The 16,889-nt window shown below is 43.8% G+C and overlaps 1 protein-coding gene across 8 annotated transcripts in view; it reads left to right on the forward strand.

Moving 5' to 3' along the window:
- The first annotated feature begins 1,463 nt into the window (after nucleotides 1-1,463).
- LOC101064407 (beta-1,3-galactosyltransferase 1-like) overlaps nucleotides 1,464-16,889 on the forward strand; it is a 65,196-nt gene continuing 49,770 nt past the window's right edge. For 5 of the 8 annotated variants that reach the window (XR_003889375.1, XR_003889376.1, XM_029840896.1 and 2 more), the window contains exon 1: nucleotides 1,464-1,574. The gene's annotated coding sequence lies outside the window, so the exon portion shown is untranslated. Of the gene's footprint in view, nucleotides 1,575-14,141; nucleotides 14,928-16,889 lie in introns of those variants that run through there. The other 3 variants (XM_029840899.1, XM_029840900.1, XM_003966508.3) reach the window with 2 other exon arrangements.

The following is a 16,889-nucleotide window of genomic DNA, read 5'->3' on the forward strand; positions in this document are numbered from 1 at the left end:
TGACGCACCTCCTCCGGTGGCCATGAAATGCCTCGCTGCAGGATCGCCAGCTGGGCGCCACGATCCTAGACATTACCCCTTTAAATCCTTAATGTCCATGGTAGTCATTATGTGATTAAACATGTTCTAAATAGTGTAAGTTAAGGGAAAATGTAAATACGTTGTGGACTGCTCAACATCTAACATCCAACATGTACACTTCCATTAAGTCAAGTGCTCACGAAAGGAGAATAAAAGGAACAGATTTTCTTTTCAATTCAATTTTAATGTCATTCAACCTCAAACCAGAACCAGCCTACACAGCAAACACTCAACCTGTTCGGAGCTCTTTTGCTATAAAAGCAATTATGGACCTGGAACAAGGACCTAGATTTTCTGCTTCGGTTATTTTACTCAACTCAAACTGAATATTGAGCATGTTAAATATCCAGTCAGGTCAGGAGGACAGAAAAAAAGAGCTACAGCCGGCTACACCCCACAGACCTCAAGACTCCCGACCAGAGGACAGAGGGTCACGTAGTGTGAACCGCACGGTGACCTGATGACTCTGAAAGTGCAGCGTGAACAAGAGCCAAGTGATCTTATGATCTTGCTGCTGTTGATTCACAGACAGCTTCAATCCCTCTTATGCCCTGTTCACAGTAGATGATTGAAGCCCAATAGGCCCAGCGCCAACTGGTTTTTGTTCTCCTCCCCCAGATCGGGGTGAGGCAGCCGTCAAGCTTGGCTTGGTAAGTCTGAACACCGCAAGGAGAACATTGTTCTTTCTGTGTGATGTTGCAATGCCACCATCTCCTAAGGCATCCATGTGAAGTCATGTTTCCTGTTCAGCATCGTTCTGCGTTGACCCTGGCATAAAGACTGGAATCACTTTCAAAGACTGCATTTACAAAATCTGTGGCGCCTCCAAAATGAATTACATCTAACTTGTCAACATCAATTCCATTCGCTGCAGTCGTGTCTGCGGGATGGAAGTGGAGATCAAACCGATCCAGCGACTCTTCTCTGTTGTTTCAAGTAAAATTGTAGCGGGGCAATTTTGTCTGTTTCTCTAACTCCCCAACTACGACACCATCTTCCAGTGGATGATGTAAAAAAATCTGTGGGAACTGGCTCATAATTTTGACTTTGTTTCACGTCATTGAGATTTCCTATATGGTAATTCCTGGTCCCCTGTGTCATAATTAGTACGTTTTATTTCAGCTTATTTCCACTTTAGTATCTAGTATTAGTATTTTTTCTCGTTAACTAGCTTCCATCCACTTTCCCATCAGATCTGTTTCAGGTTAAATTTGTAATCTTGCCGTTTATGTTACTTTCGGCCGGATTCCATCAGATCCGCTCAACGCAGCTGCAGCCTCCTCGCCCTTCATTGGCTGCATCAGGGCGGCCTCTGATTGGTCGGAGCCTCTCCTCCGCCGGCAAAGCCCCGCCTCTTCCACGAGCGTGCGGCCAGACGCGGTGAGCGGCAGATGAGGGATCCGCGCGGGGCTGAGCGGAGCGGACTCAAACCGGCGACCGAAGGACAAGTCCGGGGACAAGTTTTGAGGACGGCGGCACGGATCGAGACTACGGTAGGTGCTGACAAATGCTGAAAACTGGCGTGCGCGTCGTCTGCGCGCATCCCAGACTGTCCGCAGGTTTTGTTTTTGTTTATGGGAGTATAATTGTGACCGAACGCTTGAAGTGTATCATCTGCTCCTGTGCGAACTGAGTCCGACCCTGTCGATGCTGATAAAGGTGGTGGATGTAGACAAGGAGGACCAAAACACACCCTGAGTCCAACGGGGACAGGGGAAAACTTGCTATATTGATTTGCGTTTGAATTGTGTTGTTTGTCGCATGTTGTGGAGCCCCTGCTCGAGAGTTGAGCCTTGACTGACAGATGTGGGAGTATCATCTAAACGAGGAGCAGGATCTGTTTGATGGGGATTATTGCTTAAAGAGTGTGGTTTTAAAAAAAGGAGCAAATCCAGATTAACAGATGACAAGATTGTGTTTTTCATAAATCTGTGCACTTTGTGCCCTAATGTTTAGACACTGTTTTATATGCCTGCTAATCTGACATGTAACAAGTGAAATCCGCTATCCCTGTTTGACTGTATGACGAGACCAGTGTCACCATGTTGCGCTTTATTGCCGTCACCGTGCTCCGTGGAAGGGAAAGTAAAGCAGAAAGGTGAGGATCTAAGCCTCACGGAGCTTGTTGTCAAAGGGTCACAACACAATTCACAGTGCGGTGTCTCTTCTGGCTGTGAACCGGGTCTGTAAGCCTTCAAAAATCCCTCTGAGTGATTTAGTTTGACAGTTGCTTTGAAGCACATGCCGGGGATCTCAAAGTCATCTCCCACCTGAAGACCTGATCCTCTTTTTTGGAAGTACAATGGCTCATGAAGCTGTAGCGTCAATACTCCTCACAGTTTACTTTAAGGTCATATCGGCAAAGCATCTCGCAGCGCCACAGTCTTCTACTACCAGCAGCTCCGCCAAATTGGCTCATTTTAAGCATGTGTGCTGCGGCGCCTGAACCGGGTAGTGTGTGAGAATAAAAAAGGGATTGAGGGATTTTTCATTTAATTTCGGAAATGTCCCTCAGCTCTGCATTCATCTCTCCTGTGATGAAAAAAAAATACTGTGGTTTAATCTCAATTAGGCTGTGACTTTATATAAAAATGGGCCACACATGGTCAAGCTCGGATGAACATGAGTCAGAGGAGGTTCTGGGCGCTGGGCTTGACAAAAAAAAGGCATTTTTGAATCCTGAGAGATATTAATTAATTTTGGTTGCCTCTTTTTCTCTCAATAGAATGAATCATGTCCATTTTTCTGAATGCCACGGAAGTTATTTCCTGCCTCCAAAGTTCCAGCAAGCCTCCAAATTTAGAACCCCATCATCACTGCAGCTGTTATATTATGATGATCCAATAGCTCCTACAAAGAGTCCTGCAGAAGTTGCTCCGGCTGCTGGCGGACCGCTCTGCGTCTTTAACTTGACTGCTCACTTCAGTGTGTTGAGGGGTGCACGTTATCAATATGCTGCGAGAGGGAGGGGGCGGGGCGTGCATCCAATAGGTGGTTTCATCTCATTTAACCCTGGTGCTGGGCTTTAATGCGTGAAGCCATGTTGCCTGTCAGAGTTACTGGTCCTTTGAGAGTTATAGAATTGATCTTTTGGAATAAATAATTTGATGCCCTTCTCACTCACAGCGCAACATCGGAAATTGAAACCTTTTTTAGGGCTGAAATGAATCTGTGAGGAGCCCCAAGGCGAGACCAGCTTCTCTTAATTACATCATATTTTAGTCCTGGAAGTGATCGGAATTCGATTTACAGCGTGCTGCCGGATGAGATAAACTGCATGTGACAGTGATGAATGACGCCTGCACCGACCGCAATGGGGAAAAATGCGCATTACAGATCAGCTTATTAGGTCATTCACCCTTTTCATAGCTGACTTTCTCTCGATTGCAAATTCAGACCTTTTGAAAACCACTATTTAAACCATCTCTTGCTTTTTGTGCTCCCACGTCGGTGCCCTTGCTTCATTCTGAGCCATTCAGAATTCATTGCCTTTCTTTGGTATCAACACTCAACCGTCCTCAGACAAATCCATCAAGAGCTTCCCAGGGACATCAGTTTCCCTGCAGAGTAAGAGGCAGAGGCCCAATCGCAGATACCGACATGTTTATGGGCTCATTGGAAAATGAGACACTGGCAGATGGTGATTGACATCACATCAGGCTCAAACGCTCTTGGTCCTCGTGGAAATATGCAGGAACGCTGAGGGAACTGAGATGCACAGGCGGATGTTCGTTGGTCTTGATGCGGCAGCATGTTGGACTAATTTAAAGGCATCCGGCTTTGCATATGTGATATAAAAAAAAATTTCTTCTGATGAATGAAAGGTTCAACATTGTGCTGTAAAAACCGTAAAGCTTGACCGAAGCTAAATCCTTCAGGACAAAACCCGAGTGGACGTGACCTTTAACCTCGCCAACCGTGACTGTCAAAGGTATTGAGGAGGACTGTCTGCAGATTCTTCAGAAATATTAAAGCCTCTGCCCATCAGTCTGAATGTTCCCCTTTTGGTCGAAATGTAAGCTGAGCATCGCAATGAACACACCACTATAATTAGGTTTTCACTGTTATAAAACCGTTTTTTAGCGACGGTTGATACCACTTTTATCAGACTTTTATCAGATTTTGTTTTCACTCTTGAGTACCCATGATACGGAGTGCTGATACCACAACACTCGCTTAGAGCTTAAAACAAAGGCAAAGACGTAAAATAATTAGTTTGCTTTTTATATTATCACGTCTTTTTGGGTTAAATGTTTGTGTTTTTTTTTTTACATCTGTGTAGCCTTTTGACTGTAAAGGTTTTTGAGACTTAAATCATTAGCTGGCAACATCGGCGTGAGTCAACAAACATGTCGGACTCTTTGTCTAGGAGTGAGTTTAGTGCAGTGGTATTATGAGTGGAAATGAGAAATGAGAATTTTCCCTTAATAAGATAAAAACAAACCATTCGCAAAGCATCTTTGGCCTTAAGAGAGCTCCTCAGGGGAACAGCTGTTAAGAGGAGGGAGGAGGACTTTTAAGAAGCCTCAGAGTATCTTAAACAGAGAAGATGATGGAAAAACAGAGCGTAACGAAGAGATATTCCCCATATATTAAACAACAACAGTGATTTAATAAGATGCTACAAGCTCGTGCGGGGATAATGTTTGGTGGTCTGTTTGTTTTTTGTCTTTTTTGGTGAAAAGGGTCGGCGTAATAGGCAGCCTCGGCCTACACCTTTTCAATTAGCTCCGTTCCTCATTGTTTTTTCGTTTATATTGATATAAAATATCATCTGTTGGGGGGGTTAAATGCTAATCAAATAAACGAAACAATTTCCGCTCTCGCTTTGGATGGCAGCACATACCAGCACTTCTCACCCTCATCCCTTGTGCATAAAAGGAGAGGGAACGTCGCACTGATTTGTCAGGCGATGGGATCTAAACTCTGCCTCTTCCCTTGTGCTGTGATCTCCAGGACCTTTGTTGTCCATGAGCTGTGTCAGCAGCAGCACAGAACAAATTTAAGACTTTGTAGCAGCCATTCATAGCTTTCAGAAGACTGTGCCATACCCAGCAACGGAGTAAAACCACGCCTCCTCACTAAGATAAAAGTTCCATTGGCAGCTCCTAACCAATTAGGACATCTCTGGTGGTCTCGTAAATATCTAAGGGGGGAGTAAGAGTGCTTCTTTGATTTGAGAAAGTCGATAAAAAGCTTTTATACTTAAGTCTGAGAGTTAATCTCTGAAATTCTCAGCACGTAAGACTGAAATGGCATTCTGAAATGCTTGATAAATACGGCAGTAAAGTGACGGCAGTAAAGTGACGGCCCGCTGTGGACCTTCATATACTGCACATGATTTTATGTTCCCACTGATTACTGGTGGGAGGAGGCTGTGACTCACAGAGTGTCTTGTTCCATGAGGTTTGGTGCCGCCGCGCAGCATTTTTCTCTGATTTGCCTCCTTCACAGAGGGCGCTCACTGGTCTCACATTGATGTGCTCCTTCTCTCCGTGTTTTTCAGCGCAGCTCTGCAGGTCTCTACTGAGGGAGCTTTGGAAAGCTTCACGGGCGGCCGCACGTTTCATCCAATGCGATCGTTTCTGTGAAAGCCGAAAGTTTGCTGGACCATTTGATAATCTCATTGTCCGCAGCTTCACCACATGTGTCTCCAGTTCTGCTTCCATAGGCACAGATGACCGATTCAGACGGATGAGCAGCCTGAGCGTCGAGCTCCCTATATTTAATGACCAGCTCTACTTTGCTTTGGTAATTCACGCACACTTCACACTTTGAGGTGTGATTTGCACCTGCCTCCATTTCCTGCCACCCATCTCCCTCCAGCTGTAGTTGGATGTAATGTTGCCATCCCATTACCAGCAGTAAGGGCTTTGCTGCATAAGTTGGCATGAAATGAATGCGGCACTGAGTGTTCTTGCCTTTGGTTTTCTTCTTTTCTTTAAATTGGGCTTTGACAATATGACAAGGTTTTGTGTACTTACTTCACCAGCGCCCCAAGACAACAACGCAACAATGATGGCTGATTTATTTAAAATTGATTAAAGGAATGATATCCACTCCTTCACTCATTTAACATGTGCCTCCAGAGCAAATACGGCAGCACTGCAAAATGAACTTGCAAATTCTCACTTCTTCTTTCCGGTGTCTCATAAATTGCGATCTGGGCCTCAGCGAAAAAGAAAGAAAATGTTTTGTGAAACAGTTCATCCTGATGTGTGGGTTAATGCATCTGCTCATCTCTTATAATATCATTTTGAACACGCTCTTATAGTCTGCGTGCACGCAAAAGCACGGCTTGAATTATACACATTTGTAAACACAGACCACATTAAAGTTTAATAATTCAAAACCACATGTCAAAACACTCCTAAGCCTTACTGGGCCGAACGGGGACGAGTCGAATCGCTTCTGGAAAAACTGTAAACAGTTCAAACCGACCGGGATGACAGAATATTCAAATGAGGTGCAAAACGATGGTTATTGACGAACTTAACGTTAGCAACAGTTGTGAATTAGCTACAGCAGCTAGCACTTTACAGCATTTTATTATCCCGTGAAATTCGGATGACGTGTAATAACACCAGCAATGAGCAGCTGTACAAACTTTTACAAAAACAATGGCAAATTAAGAGTAAATGCACACACATAAATCTTTACTGTTAATTGTCATGGCTTAGCAATCGGCTGGCCAGTATCCTTAACTGTTGAGTTCCCCGCTTTTTATTATTATTGTTGTTGTTGTTGTTTTTCAATACTGAAAATAGTCTGTGCAAGAAATGTGATGGCTTTTCAAAACGGTATCAGACTTCATTGCCAAAAAAAAAGGGTCTTTAAAATTCTAATTTAAAGTCTGATTTCCTTCCATAGGAAGCTTTGTGTTGTGGGTACGATTGTGCCTTATCTCTGAAGCCACATGGGCACCTTGTCACTGTGATTTTGAGGCCGTGAGCTTCAAGTTGACGTATGCCATCCTGGCGAGCACATCTGGAAGCCCTTTGGCACATGTAACTAAATGATACCAAATCTCGTGCATCAGAGGGTTATTCTTAGAGAAAAGAAATACTATTTTGCATTGTGCTTTTCCTTTGTCACAACAGATATTGGAGGCTATGCATGTGCCCCCTCCATTTGCTAATCCTCTTTAGGGGCCTCACGTGTTTTCAGGCTGGTATTTATATCTATGTGTCTTATCGGGATGAGATGAATTAATCAAACACAGAACTGCAGTCGCACAGTTCTTTATGTCGCGCACGCTTCAGATAACTCGGGGTAGGGTGTCTCATTAAATGCAATTACTGAATTTGCACAAACATCATCAGATTGTTAATCCTAGGTTTATTATAAGCAGCATTACTTCAGGTGTGTTTGATACACCTGATGCATGTCTAAGTGACTTTATCTTTCGAGGGCTATATGTAAATTTGACATTTCCCTTTCAGAATGATGTCTGGCAAATTGATTTTGAGGGCAGGAAAATTAAATGCAGAGCAATCTTATCCCTTCCCAGTTGGTCTTGTTAACCAGCTCTGCCCTCAGCAGAGGAATATGTTTACATCAGACTGACACATAATAAAGTTACCGGGCGAAGCTGGACCCAACAGGTGTTTCCAGTCAAGCAGCCAAAGACGCAGGATGTATGATGAGGTGAGAGGACAGCGAAAGGGATGTGCTAATCCCAGGGCTCTCAGAGAGGGGGTTTGATATTGAGTCACAAAGGTTATTTTTGACCTAACTCCCTTTATTGCTTATTTTATATTCACTGGGTTTACGTTTGGTCTGTGAAAACAACCCTCTTGTGTTTTATTGTATTTATCCAGACCTGCAGATATATAAAATGAAATTTTATGAGGGCTAAACTGGATAAAGCTCCAAGTGGATGCTGCTTTCATCACTTAGTTTGCATTTCCTCAGGACACATTATCTTCGTTCTTCAGTCGCAAAACACTGCCGAAAAATAGGAATTCTTTATAGTTCAGCAAATGCCGACCTGCTTATTATCCTCGAGTCCCTGGATGTCTAATGGCTGTTTTACTGCAGTGGGTCAGGAAATTTGCCCTTGATAGTTTGTAAATAACACACCTTTCTTCAACACGATGGATTGTTTTCTGCCCCATATTCAGGGGGCATTTAACTCCACTTTCAATTTTTGCAGAGATTGGGCAGTTTGGCAGGATCTGGAGACCATTTCACCCCATATTTTGACTAAATTGCTGTTGTATTGTGCCTCACCTTCTCCAGTTACTCCTGGTTTCTGGTGTCCTTGGTGATATTTGATTGTCATCAGATTATGCTGTTTAATCTCAACATAAGAATGTCAGCTCCTCCTGCTTGTAAGGTCGGTGTAGGTTTGGAAGCGTCACCTATTGTCTGTGCTCTTTTAGTTCAAATGGCTGCTCAAATCTCCTCTCCTCTCCTCTCCTCTCCTCTCCTCTCCTCTCCTCTCCTCTCCTCTCCTCTCCTCTCCTCTCCTCTCCTCTCTCTCTACCCAGCCCCCCCATCAGCAGGAGGGTCCCCCTACATGAGCCTGGTCCTGCTCAAGGTTTCTTCCTGTTAAAGGGAAGTTTTTCCTGCCACTGCTGCTTGTCTGGGGTCAGGCCCTGGGATTCTGGAAAGCGCCTTGAAACAATTTTGATTGTATAAGACGCTATATAAATAAAGATTGATTTGATTTGATTTGATTTGATTTAATTTGATTTGATTTGATTTGATTTGAAGTGTCAGTTTCCTTCCATCGGACCTTCAATTTCTTGTAGGCACACTTAGAAAGCAAACCCCTGAAGTGTTCGGGCTTCAACAGCTCTTTTCTTCTTCCACGGCCACCACATCAAATTGATTTCCATCAAATTAAAAGCCTTCAGTTTTCCAAAACAGTCATACCTGCTTCTTGCAGCAGGCAATAAAACTGATTTGCACAGCCTGAAAATCTGTGAGAAATGCGGATTTCACAGCCCACTTCACCTACTCGGAGATCATCATCATCATCATCATCGTCTGACGCAGTCTGGCTTTTTCTTTTTTTACACTCTAAATATAGTCGAGATGATCAGCCAGTGATCCCAAGAAATTACAGTTAATTTGTCACAGACGACATTAGTGGGAAATGTTCATCCCAGTAGGTTTTCCTGCATGTTCTGTTGTCTTCCCGGGACAGACGTGTTCAGGGTGAAGCGTCACAGCGGGGTTGGTTTTAAGAGCAAAACCTTTCATTTCTGGTTAGGAGCCCTTTACTGTGGAGAGCCACTGTGCCATAAATGTCAGATTGGTGGATTGGCACAGTCATGGCTGATCTTCTTAAACCTTCACGCCTCTGGTCACAAGAAGAAGATGCAATAGAAACTCCAAAAAGGCTTAAACATTAACATGAGAGGCTGGACTGCCAGACAAATATCTTTATATTTAAGTTTGTTTACTTAAGGGAGGCAAAACAATCGAGTTGGAGCATTTCCAAATGCACATTTAAGTTAAAACCCACCAGAGATGTGCGATCGCAGTGAGCCCTGTGTTGTTGAAATGGAGACAAATGGAAAACAATATCAGGAGTGCACCTGAGCACACGAGTGTTTTCCTTTTTTATTTATCACACCAGATGCAGTTTATTTCGTTGTTTTGACTGTGTTCCCACAGGGGCAAAGAACACGCGGGATTTGTGTGGTATAATCCTTTCTTGGGGTGTGTTTATTCTCAGGCATTCAGGGCACATCTTTATTATATTTGCACTCCAGGCAAACAGTGCACGCTTATCCTTCCAGAAAAACCCACTCTGTGCACTGTGTGTATTTGAATATTGTATGTTGCAACGCATTAGCCACTGCACTTTGCATGGATGCTTTGTAACACGACTACGATAATGTGACAGTGATAAATGACTTGTGTGAAGCTGCACCACTAAAGATCCTTTTATCTGCTTAGATTGCTTCAGGAATGTCTGTCTTATCAAGTTGCCGTCACAGGAGAAAAAAAAAAAAAGAAGACAGGAAACAGCGTAACACTAATGTGTGTTCTGCTGCTATGCTCACTGTGTCCTAATATGTGAGGCCTCATGTATTTCACATTGCGGTTGATTACATTTTCTGGATGGTTTTTCATATTTAATCAGCTGCAGGCACTGTGGGTTTTTACTCTCAGAAAGTGGGCATTAATATCCAATGTATTCACATCAGCGGCGTTCACTTTGTTTGCATTTCACTATTTTTTTTATTTCATGCTTTTAAAGACTAGATTTAGCTGTTTCATGTGCTCGCCTGAATATGAAATCTGCATGTAAAATGTTGGAGATTTTGCCTCAGTATTTAGACAGATCGGGTTGTTCTTTGGCCTGATAAAACAGTTCACTGTTTTGCAACTTTAGCCAGGTAAATATCATTGGACGGGATCATTTAATTTTCTTTTTAATTTCCAGTTAAGTCTGGATTGTAGCTTGGAAAATAGTCCCATGTCAAAATTAAGAAAAATAGTTTACTAATTTACTGTCAGGACTGTCTGAATTATGTGTCCTCTAGAGTTTGGAGTGGGGGTGCAGACAGAAGCTCTCTGCCACTGACTCCGAGGAAATGATGTGTTTACGAGCTCTGTGCTGTTTTCCCTTCTATCACCTCTCCCCGGGCTCTCTCACCCCTTCAGCCTGGATATTTTTTCTGCGTGGCAGCTGTGCATGTGATTTTGATATTTTTCTTCCATTGCTTTCACGATCCATCTGACCTAAGGGGGGGGGGGGGTGGAAATGTTGACTCAACCACGGACGCCTGGTGACCTTTCCATCAGGTGCCGCGCTGTGGGGCAAAGTTTGACGCAGAGCCGTTTAATCGGGTGCCGGCGTCTGTCAGGCATGGGTTTGTTGCTTCTCCATTCTCGTCTAACATTGGATAAAAAAAGGGAATTGACGCTTGGATAAAGCAGGACAGCTTATGTTTGTCATCTGTCTGCTGCAGCTGTGACAGCCCTCCCATCCTGACTGTATTCAGTCGTGCTTAATGAACCAACGGATGATAGTCTCGCGTTGCTGTTTGTGGGATTGCCGCTCTGACTCCCCGCAGCCTCTGAGATGTGTTTGATGTGCTGTGACGCCTAAAGATGCAGCAACAGTCGTGCAGGTTCAAAGCCGAGCACACAGCTGTCCCCACGCATACCAAATAGGACGCAAAGAACTGTGCTGCAGCGGCGGGCTGCAGCTTTCGATGCCATTTGGTTCAACCCCCCGGATAAAAAGTGTGGCCGCTAATGTGTCATGTTAAATAAAGATTCATTGACTGCAGCGAGTTTCTAAATGTCAGATAATAAAACCATCAGTCAAGAAGCCACCGCATTCAAATCCGAGTTTCTGGTTAAATTTGGTCGGTGCGGCGCGATGATGCCTGTTGTTTATTATTATTCCTGTATTTTGCTCTTCCGGAAATTACACTGCGCTGAAATCAACAACTTGAAGAGAGAGCGAAAGCGTTAGGGCAGCGACTCCCGGCAGAATCAATGACAGAAATGACATTTAAAACAAAATGAGAAAAATGTAGCAAGTGACATGTGACCTCTTCCTCATTAATAACAGTTGTGTCCGCCTGCTGCTGGGAAAAGGGAATCAGACTGGACAAGTGACTGGACAGGGAAAACTGTGGAGGTGATGCCCAGAAATACCGATATATATCATCTCGAATGTATGTACCATTTCCCAGGTTGTACATTCAGTAATGAGACGCACTATAAAACCTGTTAGCAACCCTACGAAAATGGAAGAAGTGATTATCTACCTATTTATATTACCAACGACTTCAGTGACTCCAAGTGAAGCCATCTTATATATCATTCAGCCTGTGAATTCTATGCCATCCTATTAATTATTCATCCCTTTTTTTTCTGTTATTAATAGCTCGGGATGTTGTATTTTCAGTTGGATTTGTTCAGAGGTTGATTAGACTGTGAATGAAGCAAGAAAAAAGAAGCTATTAACTTTAGTGTGGATCCAGCAGGCGATCGTGCAGGGGTTGTAAATTACTGGTAACAGGACAGGAGATCTTGGTGGAGGTCTGGAAGTAACATGATCGTTCACAGCAGCTACATGTTAGACAGAGTCGTAAATATTATTATTACAAGAGCCGACTCTGCCATAATTCCTGACAAGTTGCCCGTATTTGTGGCTCTGTTTGGTAAACAGCCTGGCAGTCCGGGGCTGAATACTAAAATGAGACTTGTGAGGATGTAGAGGCTCTTTCCTGTCTCTCTGTTTCAAGCTTGGTTTTAAATGTGATTTCCAACTTTATCCTGGCCAGCTGAGAATAAAAAGCACCATTTTTATTCAAGCATCTGTATTCCTGTGCTAATAGCAACATATACGCATACATTTTTCTCCCAGGGCAGAAAATCGTAGGCAGAAAAAAATCGTATTTGTTGCTTCTTTACCTCCTGAATAGGTCGATCTCTTTCTGTTCGACAGCAGGCTCACCCTCTCCAATCATATATGACATTATTGCTGTCTTCCATCACTGCATCCACACGAGAGGCCTGCGGATCATCTCAGTTTAGACTACAGGAAATGTGTGATGTAAACGCCAGATTGCGCTTCACCCCCTATTCCATCACTTTATGAAGCCCTATGATCTAATGAAGGAGAAAGGCACACGGACCTTGGAAATAAAGGCGACACTTCCATGGATACAGAGAAGGAAATCAGGAGGCGGCTGTTTCAGCAATGCCAGACATCCATCTGTGCAAAAATACTCTTCCTCATTGCTCCTGCTGCACCCCACGCCGTCTCTGTGTTACCGTCGCCTCACTCAAGTTTATCATCTTCTGCTCTACGTAGATCCCTTATTGCCTTTTCCACCCTCATCTGTCCGCCCGGCTGAAAAAGGCCTCCCAGGAAGAGATTAGCAATCCAATAACTGGTGGAGCATCCACCTCAGCAGCAGGTGCTCCCCAGAGTGAATGCTGATGAGAACAGGCAGAACTCCTTAATAACAGGCCAGCCGGTGTTTGCTAACAGCCGGCTGCCTCCCAAAAGCCTCGACCTGCCAGTGGTCCACACCTGCTGTCGACTTATAACCACTTTGAATGTCGGTGTCAAACTTTAACGCATGGGGTTTCCTGCGACTTTTGTGCTAACCAACCAATTAATCCTGACATTGAGACTAGTGAATGCAATTCTTGCTTAACCAGTGTTTATTCAGCATCCCAGTATAAAGATGATCCGCTGACACATTTTTTTCTCTCCATTTAAAAAGTTAAAAAGAATGAAATGTGAATGCCAATTATGTAGGGAAGCTGCTCAGTAATTAGGTTGTGATAGTTACTTAGTGTTGTTCTGTGATTCTTTTATTGATGTGAATCTTAAAGCAGGCTTCTTGATTTCACACACAGGCCATAATCCCGTAAACAGATTGGGGCGTTAATCCCAGTTTTCTTATTCTTTTCATGGTGTATTTGTGGCATTCATTTGAGGTCAGTTCCAAACCCCATAATCTCATCTGCTTAATAATCTAGGTCATATTATTCGTAGCCACAAGATTTGGATTTAGATCAGACACACTGAGCTGCAAAACCAAATGAATGCAGCATCCTTAGCCTCAGATTAATCTGATACCATTTGATAAATGTTTATTATTGACTCTTTTATGACGAATGTTGAAGTTGTATAAAATGACTGACGATTGTGCAAAAAAAAGTGCGCAATTACAGACGAATTGAGGGAGAAAATTGAAGAAGGCATCGTTTATTGTCAGCAGGACTGAGACATTTCATAATACCTGGATCATGGCCACAAACATCCCTGAAAAGACTATAGAAGTGCCGACTTAGTGGAGAGAGCGCGGCATTTTCTGTTGCACACACGAAAGAGTAATTACGAGTCATCTGGCTTGTCCATAAATCCCTGCTGGCTTTGGGCTGCAGGCTGTGCTGTGAACGCTCTCCTGTTATCTGGATGTTATCTGTCATTTTTTCCCCATTTTTCTCAGGCGTGTGTTTGCTGATAAGGAGTCGCTTCATCAAGGGTTAGGCGCCGTGATTCAGCAGAAGGATTTCACTTTTTTTAACAAAATCACGACGGCTGAATCTCTCGGTTGTCTTTTAGATTACAAACGTCGCAGACAACAGAGATGTGGTTTTCAGATGTTGCAGCAATCATTCACAATATCAGTTTCTGCTGTTTTCAGTCCAAACAACCAGGAAGCCAGGCAAGAACGAAGACTATCATAAAATCGCACGTTGTTTTGCACCTCGTTCATGGAGAGGCGGGATAAGCAACCGGTAAATAGGAGGTGCAGGTGCAATAAAAGATCTTCGCTAATTGAGGGAAGATCAGGAGCAGCACAGGTGCAAATATTGCAGCGGGTTCGCTGAATCCTCCTCTTCTCTGTACTCCCGTAATTGCTGTTAGCCTAATCTGTCCCCCCGGCTTTCCCGTCTGTGGGAAAAACCAAACAAACAACAAAAAAGCAGAGCTGCGCAGTCGTCTGGCACAAGGATTGGCATTCACCAGCCTTCACGATGAGGAACAAATGAAAATCGAATCACTACGCCGGGAATTTAATGGAAAAGATGAAACAGGATGGATGGGAGGATACAGCGCCGGCGCAGCTACAGGTGTCCTGGGAAGCAACGACGGATGCCAGTTTCAGACTTTGGCACTCGCAAGCTGCTGATGTTCCAACAAAAGATGGGCTCGTGTCAAAATTAAATGGACTGCTGGAAGATTGTGCGATGGTAATTGCAACAGACAAGGCCCCCCTCCTTCATCAACATCCACTGAGAGAATCCAGCCTGGAAGAGTTCACTTTCTTTACAATGTGTCATGAAAAAAGCCTGAGCTACTGAAAGACGGAAATCCATTCTGCATTTTTCTGACATGAGAGAGAGAGGTTAGTTGGTTTGTAATTTGAGTTTTTTTTGTCTATCCTATAAAGCCCAGTCCAATTAACATCTTCATCTCAGCAAATATAGTCAATGTAGCCTCTTTGTCACCATTTAGTTTCCATATAACCAGTTAAATTTAGATTCTGGTTTGCACATCTGTTAGTGTGAGGCCAGTGATATAAGGTCTGTAGTGAGCCAGAGGCTTCACTCCAATCACATTCATCTCTGCAGTAGTTAGCTTGAAATAAGTAGCCAGCCTAGCATATGGCAGCCAGCTTTCCCCCAGCAGGAGTGCAACAGATGCTGTTCATAGACTGTTGGTTGATCATTTTGAATCACAACACCAAATGCAGGTACAAATGCAGCTTCCGAAAAAGGGTCATGCGATGTAACTGGAGTCCTTCGTAATGTTCTTTCTGTGTATGAACATGAAAGAAAACAAGGTGTTTCCTTCAGGAACAGTAAAATGGCCTCTTTTTCTGTGTGTTCCTCTTGAATTGACAACACATCCTGCCTTTCAGGTTGTTGTTTTTTCTCATTCTCATCAGCTCCAATCACATAAGGCCTCAAGCTGTAGACATTGTCTTTTTTTTCCTCAGACAGCTTTTGAGGCTACATTTTGCTGTTTACGTTTATTTCAAAACAACTGCGCTATATTCTGCTAACATACCGCAACAGACCTATCCTCAGAACTCCCAGCCGTCATTCTTTGGGAGAACCCTGACAGCGAAGTGAAGCTGACAGAAGCAGCCTCCCTTCTGTGCGCTTTCGGATTATAGATTGGTCTTTTAATAATCAATGACAGGGTGGTTGTCAGAGCAGATTAGCGGGATAATCTTCGATGTGTGCCTCCATGATGCTCTTTACTGTACATCTCTCAGGAGCAATAAAAGGCCCAGATTAGAGCGTCTGCGGCCCGTGGTTGCCACCATATTCTTCTTCGTTGAGTGGTTTTATTACGTGCCGTTCCATCCCATTGCTGTCAGGCTTTTGTTTTGGTGATTTTTACATCTGAGGTTGATGTTTTCAAGCTGATGTTATTAAAATAGGTTGTTTGACGGCCGGGCTCCCAAGGCTGCGTGGACTCCCGGCTGTAATGTACGTGACATAAAGACTAACGTTAACTTCCTCACCACCCGGCATCTTCCCATCAGAGTTTGACCCTCTTGTTCTCTCCTATTGGGCTGTTGGCGCGTAAGCATCATTCCTCCCATCCCTGGCTGATTTCCCAGCCTCGTTACAGCTCGATAGAGGTGAGGCAGCGAAAGCAGCGATGGATGATGAGCCGCACGCTGTGGGCAACAAGTGCATCTCAGTAATTACAAGAAACGGACAGCGCTCGAGCCTGGACATAGCTCTTCAGAGCCCACACTGCGTTACTTCACAGCTTATATTTAGACAAACGGTAGGAAGCGGCTCTTTATATGAGCAGCTCTCAGTGGGAGCCATTGTGTCAGGATTGGCAGCAGGGATTTAGAGGCTGAGGGCTTTTGAAATGTTATTTATTCATACGTTTATTTATTTATATCTGCTTCGCTCTAATGCTGTACTTACATCTCATAACCCAGTTTTCTAAGTGTGCTTTTTACATGCTCGTTATGATAAGATATATAAAAAAACCTCTAAAGATTCTCATAGGATTGGTGGTGAGGTCCTCCCCTTTTGGATGCTTCTGGATGTTTCTTCATCAAATGCGCTGAAAAACATGGTTGGAGGTTGTTGAGGTTTTCTATAGAGTCCAAATGAAAGGCCATCATATGCTAATGATTATACAGGGGAGACTTTCTGGACAGTTTCCTCTGCATGCCTCCTGTCCCGGATGTGTAGATTCCAGGTGAAGCTCAGGAGCAGACTGGGACAGCTGGGAGTTCTTATTTATCTGATGCGGAGTTTTAAGAAAAGAGGATTCGAAGCAAATCTTGTCGCAGACGTCTCTGTCGACCTGCTGCGTCGCTGTCCGGCGATTT

This window comes from Takifugu rubripes, chromosome 8, assembly GCF_901000725.2.
Source record: "Takifugu rubripes chromosome 8, fTakRub1.2, whole genome shotgun sequence".
NCBI classification, from domain to species: Eukaryota; Metazoa; Chordata; class Actinopteri; order Tetraodontiformes; family Tetraodontidae; genus Takifugu; species Takifugu rubripes.